The following is a 7,804-nucleotide window of genomic DNA, read 5'->3' as shown; positions in this document are numbered from 1 at the left end:
ATAAAATACTATAAAAATACAACAGTTTTTCCATCGTATAACGGCAATACTTGCAACCAGTGTGAAAGTAATGGCCATTTCTACGTTCCGGGCAACCTAGGCTTCTCCCTAGAGCGTTGCTCCACCAGATCGAATAGCTAGGGACTTGGAGGTCAACACCAAGAGCATAAAGTATAATAAACATAAAACAGTTGTTCCATCGTATGACAGGAATAATTGCAACCAGTGTGAAAATAATGGGCATTTCTACGTTCCGTGCAACCTACGCTTCGCACTAGGGCGTTGCACCACCAGGTCGAATAGCTACGACCTTAGAAGTCAACACCTGAAACATAAAATACAATAAAAATACAACAGTTTCTCCATCGTATAGCATGAATAATTGCAACCAGTGTGAAAGTAATGGTCATATCTACGTTTCGGACAACCTAGGCTTGACTCTAGGGCGTTGCTCCACCAAATCGAATAGCCAGGGCCTCAGAAGTCTACGCCCGAAGCATAAAATACAATAAAAATACATCAGCTTTTCCATCGTATAACAGGAATAATTGCAACCAGTGTGAAAGTACTGGTCATTTCTACGTTCCGGGTAATCTTGGCTTCACTCTAGTGCGTTGTGCCACCAGATCGAATAGCTAGGACCTAAGAAGTCAACGCCAGAAGCATAAAATACGATAAAAAGACAACAGTCCTTCCATCGTATAACAGAAATAATTGCAACCAGTGTGGAAGTAATGGGCATTCCTACGTTCCGTGCAACCTAGGCTTCGCTCTAGGGCGTTGCACGACCAGGTCGAATAGCTAGGGCCTTAGAAGTCAACGCCTGAAACATAAAATACAATAAAAATACAACATTTTCTCCATCGTATAGCATGAATAATTGCAACCAGTGTGAAAGTAATGGTCATTTCTACGTTTCGGGCAACCTAGGATTGACTCTAGGGCGTTGGTCCACCAGACCGAATAGTTAGGACCTATGAAGTCAACGCCAGAAGCATAAAATACAATATAAATGCAACAGTTATTCCATCGTATAAAGCGAATAATTGCAACCATTGTGAAAGTTATGGTCATTTCTGCATTCTGGGCAAACTAGGCTCCACTCTAGTGCGTTGTCCCACCAGATCGAATAGTTAGGTCCTAAGAAGTCAACGCCAGAAGCATAAAATACGATATTAAGTACAACAGTTTTTCCATCGTATAAAACGAATACTTGCAACCAGTGTGAAAGTAACGGCCATTTCTACGTTCCGGGCAACCTAGGCTTCGCTCTAGAGCGTTGCTCCACCAGATCGAATAGCTAGGGACTTGGATGTCAACGCCAAGAGCATAAAGTATAATAAACATAAAACAGTTGTTCCATCGTATGACAGGAATAATTGCAACCAGTGTGAAAGTAATGGGCATTTCTACGTTCCGTGCAACCTACGCTTCGCACTAGGGCGTTGCACCACCAGGTCGAATAGCTACGACCTTAGAAGTCAACACCTGAAACATAAAATACAATAAAAATACAACAGTTTCTCCATCGTATAGCATGAATAATTGCAACCAGTGTGAAAGTAATGGTCATATCTACGTTTCGGACAACCTAGGCTTGACTCTAGGGCGTTGCTCCACCAAACCGAATAGCCAGGGCCTCAGAAGTCAACGCCCGAAGCATAAAATACAATAAAAATACATCAGCTTTTCCATCGTATAACAGGAATAATTGCAACCAGTGTGAATGTACTGGTCATTTCTACGTTCCGGGTAATCTTGGCTTCACTCTAGTGCGTTGTGCCACCAGATCGAATAGCTAGGACCTAAGAAGTCAACGCCAGAAGCATAAAATACGATAAAAAGACAACAGTCCTTCCATCGTATAACAGGAATAATTGCAACCAGTGTGGAAGTAATGGGCATTCCTACGTTCCGTGCAACCTAGGCTTCGCTCTAGGGCGTTGCACGACCAGGTCGAATAGCTAGGGCCTTAGAAGTCAACGCCTGAAACATAAAATACAATAAAAATACAACATTTTCTCCATCGTATAGCACGAATAATTGCAACCAGTGTGAAAGTAATAGTCATTTCTACGTTTCGGGCAACCTAGGATTGACTCTATGACGTTGCTCCACCAAATCGAATAGCTAGGGCCTTAGAAGTCAACGCCCGAAGCATAAAATACAATAAAAATACAACAGCTTTTCCATCGTATAACAGGAATAATTGCAACCAGTGTGAAAGTAGTGGTCATTTCTACGTTCCGGGTAACCTAGGCTTCACTCTAGGGCGTTGCTCCACCAGATCGAATAGCTAGGGCCTTAGAAGTCAACGCCCGAAACATAAAATACAGTAAAAGTACAACAGTTTTTCCATCGTATAACGGGAATAATTGCAACCATTGTGAAAGTAATGGTCATTTCTACGCTCCGGGCAACCTAGGCTTCACTCTAGGGCATCGCTCCACCAGATGGAATAGCTTGGGCCTTAGAAGTCAACGCCCGAAACATAAAACCGAATAAAAATACAACAGTTTTTCCATCGTATAACGGGAATAATTGCAACCAGTGTGAAAGTTATGGTCATTTCTACGATCCGGACAAAATAGGCTTCACTCTAGTTAGTTTCTCCACCAGATCGAATAGCTAGGGCCTTAGAAGTCAACCCCAGAAGCATGAAATACGATATGAAGTAGAAGAGTTTTTCCATCGTATAAAGCGAATAATTGCAACCAGTGCGAAAGTTGTGGTCATTTCTACGATTCGGACAAAATAGGCTTCACTCTAGTGCGTTGTGCCACCACATCGAATAGCTAGGGCATAAGAAGTCAACGCCAGAAGCATGAAATACTATAAAAATACAACAGTCCTTCCATCGTATGACAGGAATAATTGGGACCAGTGTGAAAGTAATGGTCATTTCTACGAACCGGGCAACATAGGCTTCGCTCTAGGGTGTTGCTCCACCAGATAGAATAGCTAGGGACTTAGAGGTCAGCGCCAGAAGCATAAAATATAATAAACATACAACAGTTGTTCCATCGTATAACGGGTGTAATTGCAACCAGTGTGAAAGTAATGGCCATTTCTACGTTCCGGGCAACCTAGGCTTCGCCCTAGGGCGTTGCTGCACCAGATTGAATAGCTAGGGTCTTGGAGGTCAACGCCAGAAGCATAAAATACAATAAAAATACAACAGTTTTTACATCGTATAACAGGAATAATTGCAACCAGTGCGAAAGTGATGGTCATTTTTGCGTTCCGGGCAACTTAGGCTTCACTCTGGGGCGTTGGACCACCAGATCCAATAGCTAGGGCCTTAGAAGTCAACGCCCGAAGCATAAAATACAATAAAAATACAACAGTTTTTCCATCGTATAACAGGAATAATTGCAACCAGTGTGAAAGTACTGGTCATTGCTACGTTCCAGGTAACGTAGGCTTTACTCTAGGGCGTTTCTACACCAGCCCGAATAGTTAGGACCTAAGAAGTCAATGCCACAAACATAAAATACAATAAAAATTGAACAGTTTTTCCATTGTATAAAGCGTATAATTGCAACAGTGTGAAAGTTATGGTCATTTCTACGATGCGGGCAATCTAGGCTTCACTCTAGTGCGTTGTGCCACAAGATCGAATAGTTAGGGCCTAAGAAGTCAAGGCCAGAAGCATAAAATACAGTAAAAATACAACAGCTTTTCCATCGTATAAAAAGGATAATTGCAACCAGTGTGAAAGTAATGGACATTTCTACGTTCCGGGTAACCTTGGCTTCACTCTAGGGCGTTGATCCACCAGATCGAATAGTTAGGGAATATGAAGTCAACGCCAGAAGCATGAAATACGATATAAGTACAACAGTTTTTCCATCGTATAAAACGAATAATTGCAACCAGTTTGAATGTAATGGCCATTTCTACGTTCCGGGTGACCTTGGCTTCACTCTATGGCGTTGATCCACCAGATCGAATAGTTAGGGCCTAAGAAGTCAACGGCAGAAGCATAAAATACAGTAAAAATACAACAGTTTTTCCATCGTATAAAACGAATAATTGCAACCAGTTTGAATGTAATGGCCATTTCTACGTTCCGGGTGACCTTGGCTTCACTCTATGGCGTTGATCCACCAGATCGAATAGTTAGGGAATAAGAAGTCAACGCCAGAAGCATAAAATACTATAAAAATACAACAGTTTTTCCATCGTATAACGGGAATACTTGCAACCAGTGTGAAAGTAACGGCCATTTCTACGTTCCGGGCAACCTAGGCTTCTCCCTAGAGCGTTGCTCCACCAGATCGAATAGCTAGGGACTTGGAGGTCAACACCAAGAGCATAAAGTATAATAAACATAAAACAGTTGTTCCATCGTATGACAGGAATAATTGCAACCAGTGTGAAAATAATGGGCATTTCTACGTTCCGTGCAACCTACGCTTCGCACTAGGGCGTTGCACCACCAGGTCGAATAGCTACGACCTTAGAAGTCAACACCTGAAACATAAAATACAATAAAAATACAACAGTTTCTCCATCGTATAGCATGAATAATTGCAACCAGTGAGAAAGTAATGGTCATATCTACGTTTCGGACAACCTAGGCTTGACTCTAGGGCGTTGCTCTACCAAATCGAATAGCCAGGGCCTCAGAAGTCAACGCCCGAAGCATAAAATACAATAAAAATACATCAGCTTTTCCATCGTATAACAGGAATAAATGCAACCAGTGTGAAAGTTATGGTCATTTCTACGATGCGGGCAATCTAGGCTTCACTCTAGTGCGTTGTGCCACAAGATCGAATAGTTAGGGCCTAAGAAGTCAAGGCCAGAAGCATAAAATACAGTAAAAATACAACAGCTTTTCCATCGTATAAAAAGGATAATTGCAACCAGTGTGAAAGTAATGGACATTTCTACGTTCCGGGTAACCTTGGCTTCACTCTAGGGCGTTGATCCACCAGATCGAATAGTTAGGGAATATGAAGTCAACGCCAGAAGCATGAAATACGATATAAGTACAACAGTTTTTCCATCGTATAAAACGAATAATTGCAACCAGTTTGAATGTAATGGCCATTTCTACGTTCCGGGTGACCTTGGCTTCACTCTATGGCGTTGATCCACCAGATCGAATAGTTAGGGCCTAAGAAGTCAACGGCAGAAGCATAAAATACAGTAAAAATACAACAGTCTTTCCATCGTATAAAACGAATGATTGCAACCAGTTTGAATGTAATGGCAATTTCTACGTTTCCGGCGACCTTGGCTTCACTCTATGGCGTTGATCCACCAGATCGAATAGTTAGGACCTATGAAGTCAACGCCAGAAGCATAAAATACAATATAAATGCAACAGTTATTCCATGGTATAAAGCGAATAATTGCAACCATTGTGAAAGTTATGGTCATTTCTGCATTCTGGGCAAACTAGGCTTCACTCTAGTGCGTTGTCCCACCAGATCGAATAGTTAGGTCCTAAGAAGTCAACGCCAGAAGCATAAAATACGATATTAAGTACAACAGTTTTTCCATCGTATAAAACGAATACTTGCAACCAGTGTGAAAGTAACGGCCATTTCTACGTTCCGGGCAATCTAGGCTTCGCCCTAGAGCGTTGCTCCACCAGATCGAATAGCTAGGGACTTGGATGTCAACGCCAAGAGCATAAAGTATAATAAACATAAAACAGTTGTTCCATCGTATGACAGGAATAATTGCAACCAGTGTGAAAGTAATGGGCATTTCTACGTTCCGTGCAACCTACGCTTCGCACTAGGGCGTTGCACCACCAGGTCGAATAGCTACGACCTTAGAAGTCAACACCTGAAACATAAAATACAATAAAAATACAACAGTTTCTCAATCGTATAGCATGAATAATTGCAACCAGTGTGAAAGTAATGGTCATATCTACGTTTCGGACAACCTAGGCTTGACTCTAGGGTGTTGCTCCACCAAATCGAATAGCCAGGGCCTTAGAAGTCAACGCCCGAAGCATAAAATACAATAAAAATGCATCAGCTTTTCCATCGTATAACAGGAATAATTGCAACCAGTGTGAAAGTACTGGTCATTTCTACGTTCCGGGAAACCTTGGCTTCACTCTAGTGCATTGTGCCACCAGATCGAATAGCTAGGATCTAAGAAGTCAACGCCAGAAGCATAAAATACGATAAAAAGGCAACAGTCCTTCCATCGTATAACACGAATAATTGCAACCAGTGTGGAAGTAATGGGCATTCCTACGTTCCGGGCAACCTAGGCTTCGCCCTAGGGCGTTGCTGCACCAGATCGAATAGCTAGGGTCTTGGAGGTCAACGCCAGAAGCATAAAATACAATAAAAATACAACAGTTTTTACATCGTATAACAGGAATAACTGCAACCATTGTGAAAGTAATGGTCATTTCTACGTTCCGGGCAACCTAGACTTCGCCCTAGGGCGTTGCTGCACCAGATCGAATAGCTAGGGTCTTAGAAGTCAACGCCCGAAGCATAAAATACAATAAAAATACAACAGTTTTTCCATCGTATAACAGGAATAATTGCATCCAGTGTGAAAGTACTGGTCATTGCTACGTTCCAGGTAACCTAGGCTTCACTCTAGGGCGTTTCTACACCAGACCGAATAGTTAGGACCTAAGAAGCCAACGCCAGAAACATAAAATACAATAAAAATTGAACAGTTTTTCCATTGTATAAAGCGTATAATTGCAACCAGTGTGAAAGTTATGGTCATTTCTACGTTCCGTGCAAACTAGGCTCCACTCTAGGGCGTTGCACCACCAGGTCGAATAGCTAGGGCCTTAGAAAACAACTCCAGACGCATAAGATACAGTAAAAATAAAACCGTTTTTCCATCGTATAAAAATAATAATTGCAACCATTGTGAAAGTAATGGTCATTTCTACGCTCCGGGCAACATACCCTTCACTCTTGGAGGTTGCCGCACGAGATCGAATAGCTAGGACCTTAGAAGTCAACGCCTGAAACATAAAATACAATAAAAATACAACAGTTTTTCCATCGTATAACGGGAATAATTGCAACCATTGTGAAAGTAATGGTCATTTCTACGTTCCGGGCAACCTAGGCTTCGCCCTAGGGCGTTGCTGCACCAGATCGAATAGCTAGGGTCTTGGAGGGCAACGCCAGAAGCATAAAATACAATAAAAATACAACAGTTTTTACATCGTATAACAGGAATAATTGCAACCAGTTTGAATGTAATGGCAATTTCTACGTTCCCGGCGACCTTGGCTTCACTCTATGGCGTTGATCCACCAGATCGAATAGTTAGGACCTATGAAGTCAACGCCAGAAGCATAAAATACAATATAAATGCAACAGTTATTCCATGGTATAAAGCGAATAATTGCAACCATTGTGAAAGTTATAGTCATTTCTGCATTCTGGGCAAACTAGGCTTCACTCTAGTGCGTTGTCCCACCAGATCGAATAGTTAGGTCCTAAGAAGTCAACGCCAGAAGCATAAAATACGATATTAAGTACAACAGTTTTTCCATCGTATAAAACGAATACTTGCAACCAGTGTGAAAGTAACGGCCATTTCTACGTTCCGGGCAATCTAGGCTTCGCCCTAGAGCGTTGCTCCACCAGATCGAATAGCTAGGGACTTGGATGTCAACGCCAAGAGCATAAAGTATAATAAATATAAAACAGTTGTTCCATCGTATGACAGGAATAATTGCAACCAGTGTGAAAGTAATGGGCATTTCTACGTTCCGTGCAACCTACGCTTCGCACTAGGGCGTTGCACCACCAGGTCGAATAGCTACGACCTTAGAAGTCAACACCTGAAA

Source organism: Calliopsis andreniformis, unplaced genomic scaffold (genome assembly GCF_051401765.1).
Source record: "Calliopsis andreniformis isolate RMS-2024a unplaced genomic scaffold, iyCalAndr_principal scaffold0004, whole genome shotgun sequence".
NCBI classification, from domain to species: Eukaryota; Metazoa; Arthropoda; class Insecta; order Hymenoptera; family Andrenidae; genus Calliopsis; species Calliopsis andreniformis.
The sequence above is the reverse complement of the archived record's forward strand: the minus strand, read 5'-3'. Positions refer to the sequence as shown.